This window comes from Vulpes lagopus, chromosome 1 (genome assembly GCF_018345385.1).
Source record: "Vulpes lagopus strain Blue_001 chromosome 1, ASM1834538v1, whole genome shotgun sequence".
NCBI lineage: Eukaryota > Metazoa > Chordata > Mammalia > Carnivora > Canidae > Vulpes > Vulpes lagopus.
Genome location: NC_054824.1, coordinates 108,802,490 through 108,825,741, shown reverse-complemented (window position 1 = coordinate 108,825,741; position 23,252 = coordinate 108,802,490).

Below are 23,252 nucleotides of genomic sequence, written 5' to 3'. Positions count from 1 at the left end.
GGACACAGCATTTTTTTTCTGGGACTGGATATGTTAATACAAAATGAGGAATGGCTCCTGATGGTTGTTTTGAAAAATCTACACAGCATAAAAATTGATAACAGTTGAGTCACTCAGTGCAGGAAAAGGAAAATTAGTAAAACATTTCTCATAAAGAGCAAAGTTTTGAACTTTTTGCATTTGCTTTTTCTCTCAGAAGTTACAGCAGTTTTGTCCACTTTTGGTACAAAATGATCGGAAAGGCCCCACTTAAAAAAAAAAAAAAAAAAACCTACTTTTCAAGAACCATGATTTTGTGTGTCCCCAGGGGATTTGGAAGTGAAAGCCAAAAACGAAGGAAATCTTCAAATTCAGGGAAAACTCTGGCAGTCAGCCCTACTCACAGTGAGAACCCTTCATAGCTCTGTGTGCTAAGAAATAAAATAGAAATTCAGGCGTCGCCATGATCACTTTCCTGAAGAGAGATTGGAGTTTCTTCAGCACACTTTTCCCTCATGTGAAAGCGGGAAAAAAAAGGCAGTATAAATCATGCAGCTGCTGGAAAAGATTATCTATAACATTACCAAGCCTATTATAAAACAGGAGTGGGAAAATTGAAAACTTGCTGAAAATTCATGTCAAATGCAAGTGAATCCTGAATATTCTACGAGCTCACTTTATTTTATTTTGGGAAAAGGGACAATGACAATATCACTATAAAAAAGGAACTAAATACTCAGTTTCTTTTTATGTCTTAGAAAATGCTAAGGGGAAGAAGCAAAATGAGACCATTCTATATTTTAAACAAGATAAAATAAATATTTGAGTTTATAAAAATATAAACGGAAGTATAAATAAAAATAAAATAATAAAAAATAAAGCAATATATTATCCTTGATTATAAATAGAAAGATCTTTTTCCTATATCCACTTATAGATTAATCTTTGGGCAAATAATGAGCTTATTTGTTGTTCTAAATTGGCATTACTTTTCTCAAAGGATCTTCATGAGTCAACCAGGGAGATAGAAAAGGTAAAATAAGTAGTAGTTTCATGTAAATCACCAACAAAATAATTCCATTTCATTGTTTGCCATAGAGCCACATAGAGCTGTGAAGGGCTGAAATGTTTCTGATTAAAATGAGGGTTTTTGGGCAGCCCGGGGAACTCAGCAGTTTAGCCCCGACTTCAGCCCAGGGCCTGATCCTGGAGACCCAGGATGGAGTCCCATGTCGGGCTCCCTGCATGGAGCCTGCTTCTCCCTCTGCCTGTGTCTCTGCCTCTCTCTCCGCCACCCCCCCCCCCCCCGCGCCCGTGTCATGAATAAGTAAATAAATTATTTTTTTAAAAAATGAGGATTTTCAACTGCTTTCTTGATTGAATGTCTACTACTTGCTTAAAAATGTCTGATGTAAACCTCAACTATTGCTCTACTACAAATGAGTGCTTAAATAAAACTGGGAGATTTTCTTTCACTGGTTGATGGCCTTCTTATATTGGTTAATGGCTTTATCTGAAAAGAATGTCAGAATAAAGTTTCGAACCAGTTTAATTTTGATGGTGTAGAAAAGGAGGGGAAATGTAATATTTAGGAAACTCTATCACTTAATATGCTATTTTATCTGGATCTTTGATAAAATATTTAAAATAGGACACATGGGGCAGCCCCAGTGGCCCAGGAGTTTAGCGCCGCCTTCCGCCCAGTACATGATCCTGGAGACCCTGATCGAGTCCCGCGGCGGGCTCCCTGAGTGGAGCCTGCTTCCCTTTCTGCCTATGTCTCTGCCTCTCTCTCTGTATCTCTCATGAATAAATAAATAAAATCTTTTTTAAAAAAGAATAAAATAAAATAGGACACATTATGTCTTGTTAAGCAACAATCACAAGTTCTGATCCCCTGGTTTCCAGTGGCATATGGTGCAGGGTTAAAGCAAAGGTAAAAATCTTCTTTTCTATAGGAAAATCATTACATAATGCCAAGGAAATAAACAATATATATAACGGTATACTTAGTATTCTCCCATTTTTGGAAAAATGTAACAAAGTATAGCAAATATGTTAAATTCCATAGAACTTGGTGAAATTAATATATAGGTGATATTAATATAAGAGTGACATACAGGCAGATGTGATATGCTGTATGGATGATATATATATATATATATATATATATATATATATATATATATATATAGTTTACCAGTGCATGCCAAATGTACGCAGATAAAGGGGAGGGAAGGGAAACACTGGAGTGACATATGATAAATCCAAAATGATAATCTCTGGAAATTTCGGTCTTTCATCTTTGAGCTATTTGTAATATTCTAAAATTTCTGCAAGGACTGTATGTTTTTAAAATAAGTATGATAGGTGCCCTGTTTGCCTTCCAAGATCTTGAGTGCCTTTCAAGAGTCACTCTTTTATACTCTGCTGTGTTTCATGGATGACTGAAATGTATGGACTGCATCAATGGGCTCAAATGATTGGTTTGGTCAATTGGATCTCAATTTGGTTAGGCAACAGAGAGCACTTGCGGGAAATTTTGGGAGAAATCGGTGTGAGGTTGGGCATCTATTTCTCTGATTCTTCGTCAGTCATGTCACCAAGGATAATCTATCACTTGACCAACAGTGGCTATTTGCAAATATCCTCCCTCTTTCTATGGGTTTCACTAATAATCCCCTAACCCCAAGTGCTATTACTAGTCTTGGGGTGCTTTCCCATTCCTATGTCAGTCCCACACCTTTTAAATGATCTCTTCAATATCTCCTTAAAAATAGCACAATTGCATGTATGATCTTGTTGCTACTGGCAACATAACTGAAACATGGAGATAATTCCTATGATTACATTTTCTGTAGCTTCACGATTGATGCTGTTCTTGGGACATCACTGAGCATGGGAATTCATTGTAGATAGAGTTAAAGATACAGTTATATAACACCATATATTGCGATGGAATTACTGTATGAAATGTCAATGTTTGAACTAGGGTAGCTGAGATAGAGCCAACCAGTGTTATTAGTCTTTCACTTGTTACTGGGACACAAAGTCATTCTGAAAGTTTTTAGGGTCCTAGATTGTCTTTATAACCCATCCTGAAATAAACTTATTTTCTCTCCAACTTCCCAATTTTAATTCATTTTCCCCAAGATCTTTCCTGATATCATCACTACCTTTCCCATCCAGGTTTGCCATGTGTGGTGGGGGCAAGGAACAGTTTCTCTCCGTGATAAGAATCACCTGGCACAGACAATATAAAAAAGGATTCCAATTAAAAAAAAAAAAAAAAAAACTTCCACTGTGACAATGATGAAGTGATTGGAACCAAAATTAACCTCTTGCCTGAAAAGACATGTATATGAGGAAACTATCCAAGGCCTGGGAGAGCAGCATTGCAAAAGACAAGTGAAATAATTCCTAGAGGTCACACATGGCGAGAAACACTGCTAGCTCACACCAGGCAGACTGCGACAAACCTTGCAAGTCATAGGGCAAAAAAATGAGTACTCAGTAACAAGACCAAAAAGGTCCTATGCTGAAGGCTACACTGATACTGCTTAACAAAATTAAAAGCAAGCTTTAAAAAAATTAAGCTGTTTCCAAAGAATTTAAGTCTTCCAAAAAGCAATTCATACATATTTCCAGGAACACCAAAAATTCTACCAATCGACACCAGAAAAATCACAATGTCAGGCATTCGTTCAGAAATTACCAGGTATATAGAAATAGGAAAAAACAATCCAGCTGAAGAAAATCATCAATCAGTAGAAACAGACTCAGTAATGAAAAAAATAATAAAATCAGTAGATAATGACATCCGATTGTATAAAGAAGTACAGTTTATCATGTGTCAAGTTTACTACAATAAAACTGTAAGGTTTTTCTTCCCAAATAATCAATTGACGTTAGTCACCTGATATTTTTCCTTCCACAAAACCTGTCGCCCCTCTCAGTGTGACCATGCCACAACCAAAGGAAGGAGGAATCTGCAAATGATGATTATAAGAATATCACTTCTTCCTTTAGGCTATCCTTCCTATTTTATAAGTTGCTTATAATGATCCCAAAAGATGCAATGCCCAAAGTGATTTGCATGGAAATCTGAAAGTTAAGGAGCTGGAAGTGAAGGGAAAATAAAAGTTAGAAGGAAGAATGGAGTAAGAATGCCAGAGCCACTGAAGACAGCTGGACTGCACAGTGCCGTGCCCACAGGGATTTCCACAAGTACAAATAAGGGCACTGACTGTTGCTCTCAAACACTGAAAAACAAAATCTGCCCAACTTCATAGTGAGAAACAAAGTAAGTGAACACAAGCAAAACACATCTTCCATGGCATGGCATCCAAGTGCAGTATTGCAAGTCCTAAATCTTGTGTTGTCTTCCAGCAACATTTCTTTTTCCTCATCCTTCCCACTTCTCATAGGCATGTCTGTGCTGAGGACCACACAGTCAGGGAAGTTAACAAGTATGAAGAGTGGGATTGAGATAGGTAAATTAATGTCTTATTTTCTCAGATGCATTCCCTTCTCACAGAAATCACAATGCATCAACTCATTTGATTCCCACAAATTGCTTGCAAAGCAAGCAGCAACAGCAAAATCATTCCAGAGTGACCAATGAGGAGAAAGTGGAACTCTGAGGCATAAATTGGAATGAGGCATTCTTTTCATAGCCAACTCAATTCAGTTGTGAACATCCCACATGGCTCAAAGCAAACCCACTCTGATCTGTTACCAGTGGGGCTCCAGCCTTTACCTTTGAAATCTGGTAGAGTCCAATGGAGGACAATTTTTCATTATCAGGGACTGTTTGGGAATGTGATGCTAACTACTTATTTATTAAATGAGAAAACAAGCATCCAGGAAAACTATCAATGCAAAGATAAGGATGAAGAATCCAAAAGGAACAAACGAGCCATTCTGCCGCTGCTTGTTTACTATGCATTAGCAGAAACCATCAATAAAGTCGACATACTTTCAACTAAAGAGACACCACATTAAATGACTTTTGTGAAGCACTTTGATGAGCATAAATAATGTTCTCAGTTACAAACACAAGAGTTGAGTCTTCCATTATCATGGGTTTTCTCCTTCAGCATTAGTTCAAGCTGGAGAGAACTAGAGATTTCCGTTGGTATAATAAAAACATAAATAATTTAAAAAGATTTAGGTAGCCTCTTCCTTTAACATTTCCTCTCCAAAAAGGCCATAAATCACTTCAATAAAAATGACTCATTTTTGTAAACTCTGAATCTGTATTTAGGTTTATGTCCTTCATTTGATTTATGTATCTGACACAGCAAAAATTAAGTTACTGTTCTACAATGTCCTAGATATGTGACCACCACTCAGTACTACTAGCAAGGGAAGACCACAAGAGCAGATTTCACAGGAGACCACCCACAACTTTCTCCTTCTTCCAAGGATTTCACCTTCCATGCTCTAAACCAGATCATTAGCCACAATTAATTAACTCTAATTAAGGAGCCCTTTTAAGAGTAGACAGTCTGGAAGCACCATAGCAACAACTATGGCTACTAAATGCCTGGTGCCTAAGATCCTTTCTTTTATCAAACACTCAAACGTACGTATGCATGGTTAATTGTTTTCTCCATTTTGCAGACTTAAAATGATAATGGCCTTGACTAAAATCTCCATAAATAACCAGGAGGATCTGGATTTGATTCAAGTTCTCTCTGACTTAGAGATTTTATCAATAAACCTTTCTTTCAAAAAAATAACTAAAAGATTACTCTGGTCAACTAGTAGAAAAGAATATGAGATGACATTGCTTTAACAATTGTCACCGAAACAAGATTATGAGCATGTAGTAAGGCAGATGGGAAAGAATTCCATTATTTAACTTCTCTGGGGAAAGCAACTTCCCAAATTGTTTCCATGCCCACCCTTGGGCTATTCTATACATGTAAACTCAATTCTGAAATGCTGCTCACTCTCTGAGTCAGCTTTTCTACTTCAACTCAATCCCTAGACAGAATCTAGCTGTAGTAATGAGTAGTAGATACTAACCACAGGAACATGACACAACTAATCCACCTTTCCAGCAATTTCTCAGCCTCTACGTATTGCAACAAGATGGATTTTCACATCATAATTGGATTACAAGCAATCTGGCAATAAAGAAAATGAATAGTTTTGGGAGTCAGGTCTAAGTGGATTCAAACCCCAGCTTCATCACTTAACGACTGATTAATCTTAAGAATATCACTTACCCTCTCAGAGTATTATTTTTCTCATCTAAAAATGGATTAATACTACTCTCTTTGTACATACTGATTGGAGATTTAAATGAAATAATGCAAGCAAAATACTTAGTGATAAATTAATAATTATAACTTATCACAGAAAAAATTAATAAAATCTCAATTGTTCTAGAATTAATTTGATCTCTCTCTGTGTATACCTAAAGACTTACTAATTAAATGCCTCTCAACATACTCTTCCACACAAGTTTCATTTGTGAGAGAACAGTGCAGTGTTGTCTGAAGTAAGTTGAGGGACTATTGAACACTATGACTATCCTCAGATTTGGAAGGACAAGGAGAAAACCAGGAACAAAATGGATGAACACTTTCTGGTTCTATAATCAAAGAATGGTGCAATAGGAAATATCCCTCGGTTTGCTTTTTCCCTTCTAACTTGGCTCTCTGATACCATCATGCATGATGTTTGACATGTGCGTAACATCCTCCTAATCCAGAAGAGAATTCTAGAAACAAGAGATAAACCTTGGGAAAACACTTTTAAAAATCTCCTTAGAACCATTTTTTGGCAGTTGACTTTCAACTTGAGCAAATTAAGACAGAAAAATATGCATGTAAACATCTCAAACTAAATGTCCTTATTCGAAGTCTGTCTATTTAAAATCATTTCACAACAAAGTAATTCACTGTCAGAGCAGGGAAAAATCAAATTTAAGAAAGAAACTCCAATTCCTAGGGGTATATTCATGTAAAGGAAGAAAAAAATTTCCCCCTTTATTCTTCTGAGTTCTTGGCTGAGATTCCTGTAATCAAAGACAGATTAACAAGAGAAAAACAAACAGTTTGCTAATATGTTTTCCTCATGCACACATAGGAGAGACCTAGGAAAAAAAGGAATGCCTCAAAGTGTTGGCTTAGAACTCCAGTTTACATGGCATCTTTAACAAAAAACAATAAATTTGTGGAGAAATGTCAGGACAAAGGAAAACACATTTAGGCTTTTGAGGTCCGCAAACTAGGGGAAGGTAAACTAATAGTAAAGACTAGTCAGTAATGTTTGGTATGCAAATTTCTCTGGTACCATTCCCAGGCTGATAAAGTCTAAAATGATCTTCAGTGATTGCTTTTGTCCTTCCTGGCAGAGAAGGGAGGAGGAACATCTTTGAAATGTATGTCCTGTTTTTAGGCAATGGAGAAAGGAACAGGGAGCTTCTCCTCTATCTGCTTTTTCTCAATGGCCTTCAGTTCAAAACACTCTTTATGCCAAAGTGGCATATTCTAGGATGGCATATTCCATCACCTTTCATTCTCAGCATAGAAACCTTGACTGCTAGGCAGTGGATGTTTACAAATACCAAGAGAAAGCACTGGGGGACAAAGCTGCATGACCTCCAGGTGCCCACAGCCCCAGTTCTTTCCTTCCTTAAAGAGCTTAACAAAAGAACATATCATTTATCATTCCATTGTCTTTATATCACAGAAAACCCAATTTACACTGGATTAAATAATAATTGGAATTTATTGGCTCATGTACCTGAATGTCCAATTATGGAATAATACAGGATTTCTCAATCTAGCTGTATAGGATGCCATTTGTCATGAAGTCCTTTGCAGTATTACAAGGCATAGACTTGTAGTGACTATAGGAACAATCTGCCCATTGGTGAGTGCTGATCTGTGATGGGGGCAATAGAATATGTTAGTAGACAGAAGCCAAAAGTGACACCCTGGAAATAGGGGTCAGTTTTCTGCTCCATGCCTGAATTGATTGGGGAGGAATGCATACACTAATGAACATCTGGTCCTACTTGAAAGAGGTGAAAGAGAATGGGCACTGGGTGGATATACAAAAAGCACTCTGAAAATAGGATAAGCCATCATTATCTAGAATCTCTATAATTTTAATGGGGAAATTCAAACTAGCCTCCATTAATCAAGAAATTAATTAAAAAAAAAAACAGAAAAACATGCTCTACACTACTTTGGAAACAGACTAACTCTTTTTTAAAATGAGCAGACAGAAAAAAATATATATCATAGAACCTGTGTCTATTAGAAATGGACTTGGTTCCATGCAATGGCACAAGTCAAAATGCCAGCAAGATAAAAGGTATTTTTCTTATGTAAAAGAATATAGAAAGATCTAGTATGCTGACTCCTTGAATTAAAAAAGGAAGCAAAAAATAATGAAGAGACCTCTAACACCTATTTTCTGATCTTCAATGCTGACTTCTGTCTCCACGCAGCTCAAAGTTTAAGGTATCTATTAGGGTGCCTGGGTGGCTCAGGTGTCTGCCTTTGGCTCAGGTCATGATACCAGAGTCCTGGGATCAAGCTGCCAGTTGGATTCCCTGCTCAGCATGGAGTCTGCTTCTCTCTCTCCATCTACCTCTGCCTCTCTCTGCCACTCGTGCTCTCTCTCTCTAATAGATAAATTAAAAATCTTTTTAAAAATAGTAAAACCTTTAAATAAGGTATCTGTTAAAGTTCTAGTCATTATTTCTACAGCGCAAGCAAGATAAAGAATTAAAGAAAATCAAGAGTACCTACGACTCCCCAACCACTTACTTTTGAAAGACTTCTTCACAGTCCTATACAACACTTAACACTTGCATCAGATTGGCCAGAATCATGTCACATGACCATATTTAAGTGAAAAGAAGGCTGCCCAGAAATGTAGCTTTTTAGTTGGATACACTGCCTACCCTTTGGAACCTAATGACAAAAGCAAGAATAAATATTGGAAAATATTAATGGTATTCACAGAACCATGAAAATGATCTAGGTCAACCAAAACAAATTGAAAAAAAAGGAACAATTTAGAGGGTTTATATTATTTGTTTTCAATAATTAAAACAGTAAAATAATCAAGAGTGTGGCATTGGCATAAGAATAAACATATACTACCATGGAACAGAAGAGAGTATCCAAAACCAGATGTAAAAATATATAGTCAATTTTTGGCAGTTTCCAAGGGAATTCAACAAAAAAGAAAAGTCATTTGAAAGGATGTTTGCTCTAACAACTGGATATCAGTTTAAGGAAAAACTTAACCTCAACCATTGTTTTACAACATACATAAAAATGATACAAAATGGAGCATAAGCAAAATGGGAGCTAAAATTCTAAAGTTTCTAGAAGGAAAATATAAAAGAAAATTAATATGTCATGGATTTAGACAAGGATTTCTAAAAACCCACAAAGGATATAAGAAATCTGACTTCATTAAAATTAGAAACTTGTGCTCTTCAAATGATAGAGTTAGAAAACTGAAAAAGTAATCAACAGAGTGAGAGAAAATGTTTACATAACACATATCAGACTAAGGGCATGGAGCCAGAGTTTAAAGGAGTCTTACAACTTAATAATAAGAAACCCACTGATTGAAAAATAGGCAAAATTTATCAACATACACACACAAAAGAAAATATAGGAACAGCCATTAAAAACATACAAAGTCACTCGATACCATTAGTAATCAGAGCAAGGCAAATTTAAAACCATGATAAGTGATTATTATTAGGTCACTTTCATGACTAAAATTTAAAAATTAGCAATATTCAAAGTTAATAAGAATGTAGAAGCCTGGAACTCTCATACATTTCTGTAGTGGCACAAAATAGTGCAGCTACTTTAGAAAATCGTCTTAAAGGGTCATATAAAGTTAAATATACACTTACCATATGAACCAGCTATTCTGCTGTTAGGATTTACTCATGAAAAATTAAAACATCTGTCCACACAAAAATGCACATGTGTATTTATAGCAGCTTTATTCACGATGGCTCAAAAGTGCAAACAATTCAAATGCTGATCAAATGGTGAATGGACTAACCAATTATGATATATCCATAGTATGAAATACTATTTAGCAATAAAAACAAACAAAACATTGATATACACAAAAGTAGTATAAGTAAAAAGAGTGAACACTAAATAATACATAGTGGATGGTTCAGTTTATATAAAATTACAAAAGACACAAAACTATAGAAACAGAAAAGAGATCTATGGTTGCCTGTGCTAGAGGCTGGGGAAATTTTCTGGCTGCACAGGACCACAAGAAAGCTGGGTGATGGTTGTCAGAAGACCGTATACAATAAAATCTGTCAAACTTGAAATGGGAAAATTGAACTATATATAAATTCTACCAGAGTAAAGTGTGATGAAAACGAAGAATTCATAAACAAATAAGTAAAGGTGTGAATACCTGGTGGCAAATGCTAAGTCTAAGGCCATTAAATCTAAAGAACCATTAATAACTTCAGTTGACAAACAGAATACAGATATTATACCCCCCTAAAAAATATATGCAATGTAAATAATGTAAAATAACTTATTTTAATAGGAACAAGAATTTCCATTTCATGCCCTCAAAAATACAGAAAAGATAATAATAGAGAAAAAGTAAAATTATTATTAAATATAGAGTTCAAGAATGAAAGCTTTGGACAAAGAGGCTTATTTTCTTGTTAAAGAAAGGTATGGAAAATAATGAAGATATGCTTGCTACAAACTTATAGGTTACAAAAAGCTATAGCCTTAAAATAGAAAATGTATACACATACACATATATATATGTGTTATATCAGAAATTACTGAAGTTTAAAAACCCCGACAAAAGCAAAATAGATACTTTATAACATCTCAATTGGATGCTGACAGTGTAAGTGGAAATAAACAAGGTAATTAATTGTTTAAACAAAAATAATAATGTAGTGTGGGGCTTTAATGTACCTAAAAGTAAAATGTGTGACAACAATAGTATCAAAGCTGATAGGGGTGAAATAGAAGTGTACTATTGTAAGGTTGCTATACTATATGTAAAGTGGTATAATGTTACTTAAAAAGAAACTGTTAAGTGTGTTAAAGAAGTCTATAAATCCAATTAAAAGGTAGAGATTTTCAAATTTGCTAAAAATGCAAGACTCTACTTGATACTTCCTACCATAATATGCATTAAATATAAAGACACAAATTTTTAAAAGTAAAACAATGGAAAAAGACATATCATGCTCACATGAAACAAAAAGGGAAATCTAGAGCGACTATAATAATATCAGACAAAATAGATTTCAGAGAGTGAACATTACCAGAGATGAAGTAGTATAATGATAAAAGTATCAATCAGGAAGAAGACATAAAACTCCTAAAGATTAATGTATGTAATAATAAAACTTCAAAATGCATGACACAAAACTGCTGAAACTGCAAGAAGAAAAAACATAATTCACAAATATAGTAGGAGATTTCAATACTCATTTCACAATAATTGATGGAACAAGCAAAGAAAATCAGTAAGGATATAGAGAAATCGAACACTGTTGACCAATTTGTTAATTGGTAAATACTCAATATAAGATCAGAATTCATATTATTTTTTCTTTTTTAAAAGATTTCATTTATTTATTTGACAGAGAAAAAGAGAGAGCAGAAGCAGCGAGAGCAGCAGTCAGAGAGAGAAGGAAAAGCAGGCTTCCCACTGAGCAGGGAGGCCAACATGGGGCTCATCCACGTTGGATACCCAGACCCTAGGGTCAAGACCTTAGCCTAAGGCAGATGCTTAACTGACTAAGCCACCCAGGCACCCCTGAATTAACATTCTTTTCAAATATACAAAGAATATTTAGCAAGACAGATTACATTATGAAAAAAATCTAGATATATTTTTTAAAATTCTTTAAAAAATATATTTTTGCCCCAGTTTTATTGATATAATTGACATAGAGCACTGTATATGTTTAAGATAAACAGCATAATGATTTTACTTTCATATATTGTGAAACAATTACCAGAACAAGTTTAGTTAACCACCATCATCTCTTACAGATACAAAATTAAAGTAAATGAAAGAAAAGAATTCTTACAATGTTCTCTGTCACAATAGAATTAAAATAAATAAAAGAAATACTGCAAGAAAATCAACAAATATTAGGAAACTGCATAAAATGCCTCTAAGTGACCTTTGAGTAAAAAATGAAATCAAAATGGAATATTAGGGCAGCCCGGTGGCTCAGGGGTTTAGCACTGACTTCCACCCAGGGCATGATCCTGGAGACCCAGGATCGAGTCCCACATTAGGCTCCCTGCATGGAGCCTGTTTCTCCCTCTGCCTGTGTCTCTGCCTCTCTCTCTCTCTCTCTCTCTCTCTCTCTCTCTCTGTGTGTGTGTGTCTCAAATAAATAAATAAATAAATAAGAAATTTAAAAGTATTAAAATGATATACAATAGCATCTAAAAAATAGCATCTAAAAATGTGTAGAATGTTACTAAAACAGCACTTAAGGGAATATTTATAGCACTAAATATCTATATTAAATTTTTTTGTATCTGTGACCTAAGCTTCTACCTTAACAAACTAAAAAAGAAGTGCAAATTAAATTTTTAAAAAAGATAGGAAATAATACAGATTAAAATAAAAATCAATGAATTAGGAAATAGAAAAAGAAATAGATAAAATCAAGAAACCAATGGCTAGTTCTTTGAGAAAATCAATAAAATAAACCTGTAATTAGATCAGGAGAAAAAGAGAGAAGACACAAATTACCATTATTAGGAATAAGAAAACTAACATCGTTACAATTAGAACACATACGAAAAGGATAATAAGGAAGTATAATGAATAGTTTTAGGCTTATATATTTGGCTACTTAGGTCAATTATACAAATTCCTTGAAAGATACAAATGACTAACGCCTACTCAAAAACTTAAATAGCCCTTTTCCTCTCAAAAAAAAATTGAAATTGTATTTTAAAAGCTTCCCACAAAGAAAACATCAGGACAAGATGATTTCACTTGTGAAGTATACTAAACATGTAAGAAAAAATAATACCATTTATATACAATCACTTCCAGAAAATTGTAAGAAGCAAATAGTTCCAAACTCATTCTATAAAGCCAGCATTGCCTGAAACCAAACCCAAATAAAGACATTATAAAAAACATAAAACTGCAGACCAATATGCTTCATGAAAATACATGTAAAAACTCCAAACAGGATTTCAGCAAATAAAATCCAAGGACATAAAAAGAAATATACATCATGTCCAAGTGACATTTATCCCAGAAAGGTAATTTCTAATTAATTGGAAAATTAATCATTGTAATTATTCATATTAACATACTCAGAAAGAAAAGTCATGTAACTATCTCAAAGGAGACAGAAACATAGTAAATTCTATCATCTGTTCTTAATAAAATTCTCAGCAAATTAGAGGTTAGAAAGAAACTACCTCAACCTGAGAAAGGGCATCTATGAAAACCTACACACTTAATTCATGAAAGATGAGTTGCTTCCCCCTGAGCCAAGAAACAGGACCAAAGATGTTTGTTCTCATTACTTTAAGATTGTACTGGAAGTTCTAGCCACTACAATAGACAAGAAAAATAAATGAAAGGAATCTACATTAGAAAGGCATATATAAAGCTGTTCATCTTAAGACATGATCATCTTAGTAGAAGTTTGATGGAAAAGTCCAAAAGTACTAGAATTAAAAAGTGATTAGAGCAAAGTTATAAGATACATGACCATTATTTAAAACTCAACTATATATAAGCAACAAACAACCAGAAATTTAAAGGTTGATATCACTTGCATTAGCATTAAAAATATAAAATATTTGGAATGACTTTCACAAAAGTTTGCAAGCAGTATACACTAAAAAGTACAAACATTGCTGGGAGAAATAATAAAGACCTAAATAAATGGATAAATACACCCTGTTGATGGTTTGAAGAACACAATATTGACAGAATGTCAATTCTCTCCAAAATGATTGTAAATTCTAGCAAAACCAGTCAAAATATCAGCCTTGTGTGTGTGTGTGTGTGTGTGTGTGTGTAAATTGTTGAGTTGATTCTAAAGTTCACACAGAAAAGCAAAATGTATAGAAGAGCAAAAACAACTTTGAAAAATAACAAATTGGAGGACTTTTACCCCATTTAATTTCAAGATGTATTAAAAAGAAACAGTAATCAAACATGTTGGTATTAGATTCAAGGTAGATGAATAAATCAATGAAACTTAATATAAAGCCTAGAAATAACCCATACAAATATGGTCAGTTGCTTTTTGGCAAAAATAGTATTAAAATAATTTAATAGGGAAAGGAGTGATTTTTTTTAGCACATTGTGCTAGAAAAATTGGATATCTAGCAGCAAAAACAACAGAAACTGGGATGCCAGGTGACTCAGTGGTTGAGCATCTGCCTTTGGCTCAGGTCATGATCCCAGGGTCCTGGTATTGAGTCCTACATCAGGCTCCCTGCAGGGAGCCTGCTTCTCCTTCTGCCTATGTCTCTGCCTCTCTCTGTGTCTCTCATGAATAAATAAATAAAATCTTTTAATAAAAGAAAACAGCAACCACTTCAATCTGTGCCTCACACCATATAAAAACATTTACATGAATTATAGAACTAAATGCAAAACATAAACTTTGAGGAAAAAAATAGGAGAAAAATCATTGCACTCTACATTAGGCAAAGATTTCGTAGATACAACACTAAAAGCATGATTCATTAAAAAACAAAACTGATAAATTGAACTTTGTAAAATTAAGAATGTCTATTCTTCAGTAGAAGAAAATTAAGAGACAATTTTAGGCCTGGGAGAAAAATATTTGCAAATTATACATTGGATAAAAGACTTTATATTAGCTATCCACTGATATATAAAACATGACCCCGAAATTAGCAGCTTAAAACACACATTTATCATCTCACAGATTCTATGAGCCAGAAATCCTGGCATAGTTTACCTGAGTCTTCTGAATCAAAGTTTTTCACAATGTGTCAGCCAGGAATGCAATCTCATCTGAAGGCTCAGTTAGGGAAGGATTCGCTTATGAGCCCTTCACGTGGCTTTCCAGCAGGATCCAGTTTCTGAAGATCTGTTGAACTGAGGGCCTCAGCCCTTCATCAGTGATTGGCCAGCAGTCTTCTCATGCTCCTTGCCAAGTGGGCCTCTCCAGCTTGCATCATCAGAGTAATATGCATGAGAAGCCAGAGAGAAAGTACCAGAGAGTGTACTAGTAAAATGCGAGTCATGATTTTTTGTAATCTTATACAGAAGTCATACAACATTATTTTTGCCTGCTTTTATTAGAGACCATTCCCTCAGTCCAACACACACTCAAAATGAGGATATCATACCAGAATATGCACCTGTGGAAGCAGAATCACTGGGGACCATCTTAGTAGTCTGTTCACTATGGACATCTTTCTGCAATATATAAAAAACCCTCAAAGTGGAACAATTAAAAAATAAAAGAAATTAAAAATGGATAATTTGAATAGATACTTTGTGAAAGATATGCCAATGACAGATGAGCGTACAAAAAATGCTCAATACCAATGGTCATTAGGGAAAAGCAAAATTAAAGCCTAATGAAGTATCACTGCAAACCCATCAGAATGTATAAAATGAAGAGACTGAATACAACTCTTGTCAGAAGGGGCTAGAGCAAATGGAACTCTCATACACTGCTGGTGAATACTACAAATGGTACAATCCTTTGGAAAACCATTTGGCAGTTTCTAAAACATTAAACATGTAATTACTGTAGAATTCAGGCATTCTATACATTCATCAAAGAGTAAGCAACACATATACATACAAATATGGATCTATACTAATGTTCATGGCAGTTTTATTTGTATTAGTCAAAACATGGCAACAATCTGAATTTTCATTAGCAGATGAATGGATAGACAAATTGTGGCATATGTTATAGTGGAATACTACTTTGTAGTATTAAATAATGCACTTGAAAAGTGAAAATTTTTATTATTTGCAAACTTTGTGATTGTTTCCCTGAAATGTCTGAGAGTTCAGTAAATATCTAAAAATAATAGATTCGGGATCCCTGGGTGGCGCAGCGGTTTGGCGCCTGCCTTTGGCCCAGGGCGCGATCCTGGAGACCCAGGATCGAATCCCACGTCGGGCTCCCGGTGCATGGAGCCTGCTTCTCCCTCTGCCTGTGTCTCTGCCTCTCTCTCTCTCTCTCTGTGTGACTATCATAAATAAATAAAAAAAAAAATTAAAAAAATAAAAATAAAAATAAAAATAAAAAAAATAAAAATAATAGATTCAATAAGAGAAATTGCCAAAATGGATAAGTATAAAATAAGATATAAATATTGTGATTTTCAATAGTATTAATAAAGAGCTACAAATATTATGACTAAAACTTTCCTTTTCAATGCCAACAAATTATCATTTATAAACACACACATGCCATGAGTTATCTAAGGTTTATAAGGAGAAAAACTAGAAATATATACTGAAAAATTTGATGGGCTTAAGTAAATTAATAAATATCATTCATTTTTATAGGAGACTCAGACTGAAAAGACTAAGTTTCCCCAAAATTAATTTATAAGTGCAATGCAATTCCAGTGTGAATTTCAACACTTGAAAATTGTCAATATGATTTTAAAATGTGTCTTAAAGAGGGCTATGAGATTGAGCCCTGCCTCAGGCTTCACCCTGGGCCTGAAGCCTGCTTAAGATTCTCTCTGCTTCTCCCTGGGCCCCTCCCCAGCCTCCCTCTTTTAAAAAAAATGGATTTGAAAGACAAGTCATAGGAAAAGATTCTGAAAAGGTAGAACGATACGTTGGAACTTATGTAATCAAATATTAAAATGTATTTAATAATTGAAATTAAATTAAAATTAACTATTTAAACAGTATAGTGACTGCACAGGACAGAAAAATAAGTGGAACATGATAGGATCTAAAGAAATAGATCAAAGCATATTCATATCATTTCAAATCTATAGTAGAAAGTGAATTATTCCATAAATAATGTTGAGGTAAGTAATTGTCATTAGAAATCATAAAAATGAATCTTACTCTTGTGACATAACCTAGATGGATTAAATTTATATTAAAAATGTATAAAAAATAAAAAAGAAATTACAGCTCTGTCTATTTATACCCTGGGAATATGAAGTCTTTTCTAAGCATGACACTAAATGCAGAAACTGTAAAAGAATTAATCACATATTTAATTTATAAAACTTTTAATTTTCTGTTCTTCAAACATTTTTTATAAAACATGAATAACAAACTGGAAAAAAATTTTCTATTTTATATAACTAAGACCTGAAGCATTTAATGTACAAAGAGTTATTACCAAGCAGTAAGAAAGAAGACACAATAGAAAACTGGGTAAGACATATAGGCAATTTCCAAATGGCCAATAAATATAGGAAAAGATCATCTATTATGTAGTAAAGAATAAATACAAATAAACATAAGTTTTTTGCACATATAGTAATTTTTAAAATATTCACAAAATGCATAATTGGCTATACATATTGTAAAAAGCACATTTACGGGTCATTTTGGACATTCTATCTCCAAGGTATTAGAAATTATAACTTTAAAAAAAAAAAGAAATTATAACTTTGTTCATGAGTATGTTAAAGCAACCTTAAAGTAATTGAATGGGAATAGCAGCTTATCAAAAAACATGAAAATGAGGACCCCTGGGTGGCTCAGTCTGTTAAGCTCTGCCTTTGGCTAGGGTCATGATCCAACCTCTCTCAAAGGCCTGAGAATGTTGGCATAATTATGGTTTTTGAAAATTTATATTTCAAAATCTTCCATTTCAAAATGTCAAAGGTTAAAATGAGATCACAATGGGACCAAAACAAGACCATGAATTTCTCATTATTACATCAGTCCCATGAACAACCTGGGCCAACCTTTACAAGGATGGGAAGGAAGTCATGGTCTGTGGGTACTCTTGTTACAGTATTATAGAAAATTGCAATCATTTACAAAAGCCAAAGACAAATGTATATTAACTAGAGCTGAGGAACTCTTCCAAATAACATTAACATTATCTTCTCAAACAATTTATTTTACCAAATGAAGTTGAAGCTCCAACTGCAGAGCCAAGCCATGTGTGTGAACATTCTGCTTCCGCCACTGCACATTAGCTATCAAGCACCAGACCCTTCCTTTGCCAAAATTTAGACAATGCAATAATACTGGAATAATGCTATTGCAGAATAATTTTTGAAATCTTTGAAGAGACCAAAAACTAAAAGGAAAGGAAATTGCAGAAAGACTGCATTATTTATAAAGTTAAACCATTTCCTGGAAGCATCCACAAATGGATGTTATTGAGCAGGGAGACCTTGACTGCTGTGAACAAGTCACTCAAATCTGCCCCACGACATGATCTAGCAGATAGTTGGTTTTAGCCCATGCTGATGATGTGAATCTCAAAAATGTGCACTAGTTTACATGCTAAAGTTCATACTTCTGTAATCATTGTCTTTAAAGCAGATATAAACTGTTACTTACAATGACTCAGTGAAATGTTTCTAATGGCATTGTTGCCTATTTATATTATGCAACTGCTCAATTACGTCTTTGTGTTCTGTTATTGCTCAGTAATCACATAGGAGTGCAATGTGCATATCTCTACCTGTTTTTCTTTCATATATGCAACTCTTAGGTAAACTTCTAACTTTTTTACACTCCCATCTTTTTATATAACTCTTGCTAAAAAATAATAATAATTGTACATTCAGCTGTCCCAAAGCAGAATAATCAAATGTTCTATTCTTCATTGTCACCTCTTCCTTCAAGAAACTCAAATATCTTCTTAGTACTCATCCAACCTCAACATTCAAGAAAATGAATTTTTCTCCTTTGATCGCTCTGTCTGATACAACCAACACATATAGCTATCACAGGTCTCATGAGCATAGGACTGTACAATTCATAGACACAAACTGTCTCCTTATGGATCTTCCTCACCACTTAGCTGCTGCCTGAACCTGCTTCCCATCCAGGCTTCACATCTAGACAAAACTTCACTCCTTCTAGATCTGCTTCTTGTTCTCCTTGTCAGATCTTTCTCCTTGATGCCCAATTTAATCTACCCTTTGTCCAGAATGGAAAACAACTCGTTAAAATGGAAGTGAATAAGAGAAGTGACCCATATGCAATAGTACAGGAAAAAAAAAATCCTGTTCCTTGAAATTAGTGCCTTGTATAAGGAATTATTGATAATTATCCCATCAGTCAATGAAACCAACAAAGATCAGTGAATCTTTTGTTGTTCTCCAACAGCAGAAACTGATTTGAGTATACAATGAATGAGTCTACAAATACAAATTAGTATCAATCCTAAATGAATAAAAAGCTTGAAGGAAAAAAAAACTTAACCACTCAAAACTTGTTAGCCAAAAGGTGAATCCATTATGTTGAAATAAAAAACATTCAACAAGCACTTACTAACTACTGAGTCAAATAAGACATTTTAAAAATGTGATAGACTAAGTAGAAATTAATGACAGTAATATTTATAAAATGTGGCCTGCATAATTTCTGATTTGGGAAAATACTGCTTTTTGTGATCTAATATATTATTCTTTTTTTAAAAATTACTCAATGAACAATGATAGAGTCATTCTTGTTGTGTAGGATAAAAAATTCATATGCATATATTAAAACAGCTTACACGATTTAGTAAATTTTGTTATTTAGTAAAACTCTAATGATTTAGTAAGCTTTCAAATCCTCCATTTTCTTTAATACCATAAGCCTTAGATGCTGAAAAATATTTTAAAGTCTCCCAATGCTATCCCATTTCTGTAAACTTCTCATTGAATTACTAAATCTTTTGCTTTATGTATTTTAATGCAATTAGTTTTAGAACCAAGAAATTCATAGAACTTATACTGACAAAATAAATATCACTGTTTAATTTTTATTTATGAACTGTATAATATTTAAGAAAATTATAAAAATGTACAGCAAATATATGAAAACCAAAAGACTGACATCACATTTAATTCATCTTTGTGATCTCTCACCTGGGCCACTTCTCTTCCTTCCTCCCAATTGAAACTTTTATACTACTTCTTAAGTTTACATTTCTCATAAATTTTTACGTAAATATATTTTAGTATTTTTCTCTGTTCATGATTTACAAGTGCCCACATTTGCAAAGTACATTTCTTTACATGACACATTTGTCTCATGTCCAACGTGAAATAAACAAAGAATTACATGCTCAGAGTTGGAGATTTTAACACAGGAATCAGCAAACTTTTTTCTCCAAAGTTCCAGAAAGTAAATATTTTAGGCTTTCAGCATATCATTTGGTGTGTGTGTGTGTGTGTGTGTGTGTGTGTGTGTGTGTGTGTTTATAAACCTTCACAGCCTTTGGACCAGCAATTGATAGGACAGTCAGACAAAAGAGTCAGCAAAGACAGAGAATGATAGAACAACACTACCAATAACCTGGAGCAAATTGATATTTATAGAACACTACACCCAACAAAAGCAGAATACATATTCTTTGCAAGTATATAAACTACATTTACCAGCATGCAGCATATACTCAGCCATATAAGAAATCTAAAATTTAAGATATTAGAATCCTGTGAGAATGCTCTCTTCCCATGATAGGATTAAATTAAAACTCAGTAATAATAAAGTATATAGGAAAACTCTAAATGTTTAGAAACGAATCACTTTCAGATAATCAATGGGCCAAACAAGAAATCCCAAGGGATGTGATTCAGTGATTAAACCAAATGATCAAAAAATATGAAAAAGTCAAAATTTGTCAGATGTAAACAAAATAGTACTTAGAACTTAAAATACTGATGCTGGAAAAGAACAAAAACCAATGCTCTGAGTTCTCACCTTAAGAAATTAGAAAAAGAATTAATTAAACCCAATGTAAGGAGAAAAAGGAAATAGAAACGAGAAAGAAGAAAGCAATGAAGTAAAACATGAAAAATCAACAGAGAAAATAAATAGAACCAGTATCTTGCTCTTTAAAAAGAGAAATAAAATTGATAGGCCTCTTGCAAGACTGATGTTGGGGGAATAAAAGAGAAGATACAAATTATCATTATCAGAAGTGGACAAAAAGATATCACTACAAATCCTACAAACATCACAAAGATAATTATTATGAATAACAATTTCATGTAAATAAGTTCAAAAAAATTTGGAATAAGTTAAAAAATGTAGATAAATTAGATAAAATAATTAACAGGTGCAAGTTTCCTAATGGATATGAAAACAAATGGAAAATCATTTAAGGTATTAAATTTTCACAAAGAAACCTCCAAGGCCTAAATACTTTCACTGGTAAATTTAATTAAATGTTTAAGACAAAAATAATGACATTTTTACAAATCCTTTTAGAAAATAGAGGATTAGAGAACATGTTCTAATTCATTTTACAAAAGGAGCATTACAAGAATACTACAAATTCATATTTTTCATGAACATGAATGCAAAAATACCCTTAAAATTTTATAAACAAGGCAAGGATTTCTACTCCCCCCACTCTATTCAAAATAGTTCTGGTAGTCTTTGCCAGAACAATTAGGCAGAAAAAAAAAGAAATTAAAAATACATTAGAAAGGAAAGAGTAAAATTATCTCTGTTTTCAGATGACATGATCTTATATATAGAAAAGTTTAAAGACTCTAAAAAAATGTTGGAGTTAATAAACAAATTCAGCAAAGCTGCAGGATAAAAAAAATCGATATACAAAAATCAGCTATGTTTTTATACCCTAACAATGAAATATCTAAAAAGGAAATTAAAAAAACAATCCCACTTACAATAGCACTAAAATGAATAAAATACTTAGAAATAAACTTAATCAAAAAGGTGAAAAAATTGAAAGCTATAAAACACTGATGACAGAAATTTAAAAAGATACAAATAAATGAAAAGACATCCTGTGATCATGAATTGAGAGAATTATTGTTTTTATTTTTATTTTTTTATTTTTGTAAATAAATTTATTTTTTATTGGTGTTCAATTTACCAACATACAGAATAAAACCCAGTGTTCATCCCGTCAAGTGCCCCCCCAGTGCCCTTCACCCATTCACCCCCACTCCCCGCCCTCCCCTTCCACCACCCCTAGTTCATTTCCCAGAGTTAGGAGTCTTTATGTTCTGTCTCCCTTTCTGATATTCCCACACATTTCTTCTCCCTTCCCTTATATTCCCTTTCACTATTATTTATATTCCCCAAATGAATGAGAACATATAATGTTTGTCCTTCTCTGATTGACTTACTTCACTCAGCATAATACCCTCCAGTTCCATCCACGTTGAAGCAAATGGTGGGTATTTGCCGTTTCTAATGGCTGAGGAATATTCCAGTGTATGTATAGACCACATCTTCTTTATCCATTCATCTTTCGATGGACACCGAGGCTCCTTCCACAGTTTGGCTATTGTGGACATTGCTGCTAGAAACATCGGGGTGCAGGTGTCCCGGCGTTTCATTGCATCTGTATCTTTGGGGTAAATCCCCAACAGTGCAATTGCTGGGTCGTAGGGCAGGTCTATTTTGAACTCTTTGAGGAGCCTCCACACAGTTTTCCAGAGTGGCTGCACCAGTTCACATTGCCACCAACAGTGCAGGAGGGTTCCCCTTTTCTCCACATCCTCTCCAACATTTGTGGTTTCCTGCCTTGTTAATTTTCCCCATTCTCACTGTTGTGAGGTGGTATCTCATTGTGGTTTTGATTTGTATTTCCCTGATGGCCAGTGATGCGGAGCATTTTCTCATGTGCGTGTTGGCCATGTCTATGTCTTCCTCTGTGAGATTTCTCTTCATGTCTTTTGCCCATTTCATGATTGGATTGTTTGTTTCTTTGCTATTGAGTTGAATCAGTTCTTTATAGATCTTGGAAACTAGCCCTTTATCTGATACATCATTTGCAAATATCTTCTCCCATTCTGTAGGTTGTCTTTTAGTTTTGTTGACTGTATCCTTTGCTGTGCAAATGCTTCTTATCTTGATGAAGTCCCAATAGTTCATTTTTGCTTTTGTTTCTTTTGCCTTCGTGGATGTATCTTGCAAGAAGTTACTATGGCTGAGTTCAAAATGGGTGTTGCCTGTGTTCTCCTCTAGGATTTTGATGGAATCTTGTCTCACATTTAGATCTTTCATCCATTTTGAGTTTATCTTTGTGTATGGTGTAAGAGAATGGTCCAGTTTCATTCTTCTGCATGTGGATGTCCAATTTTCCCAGCACCAT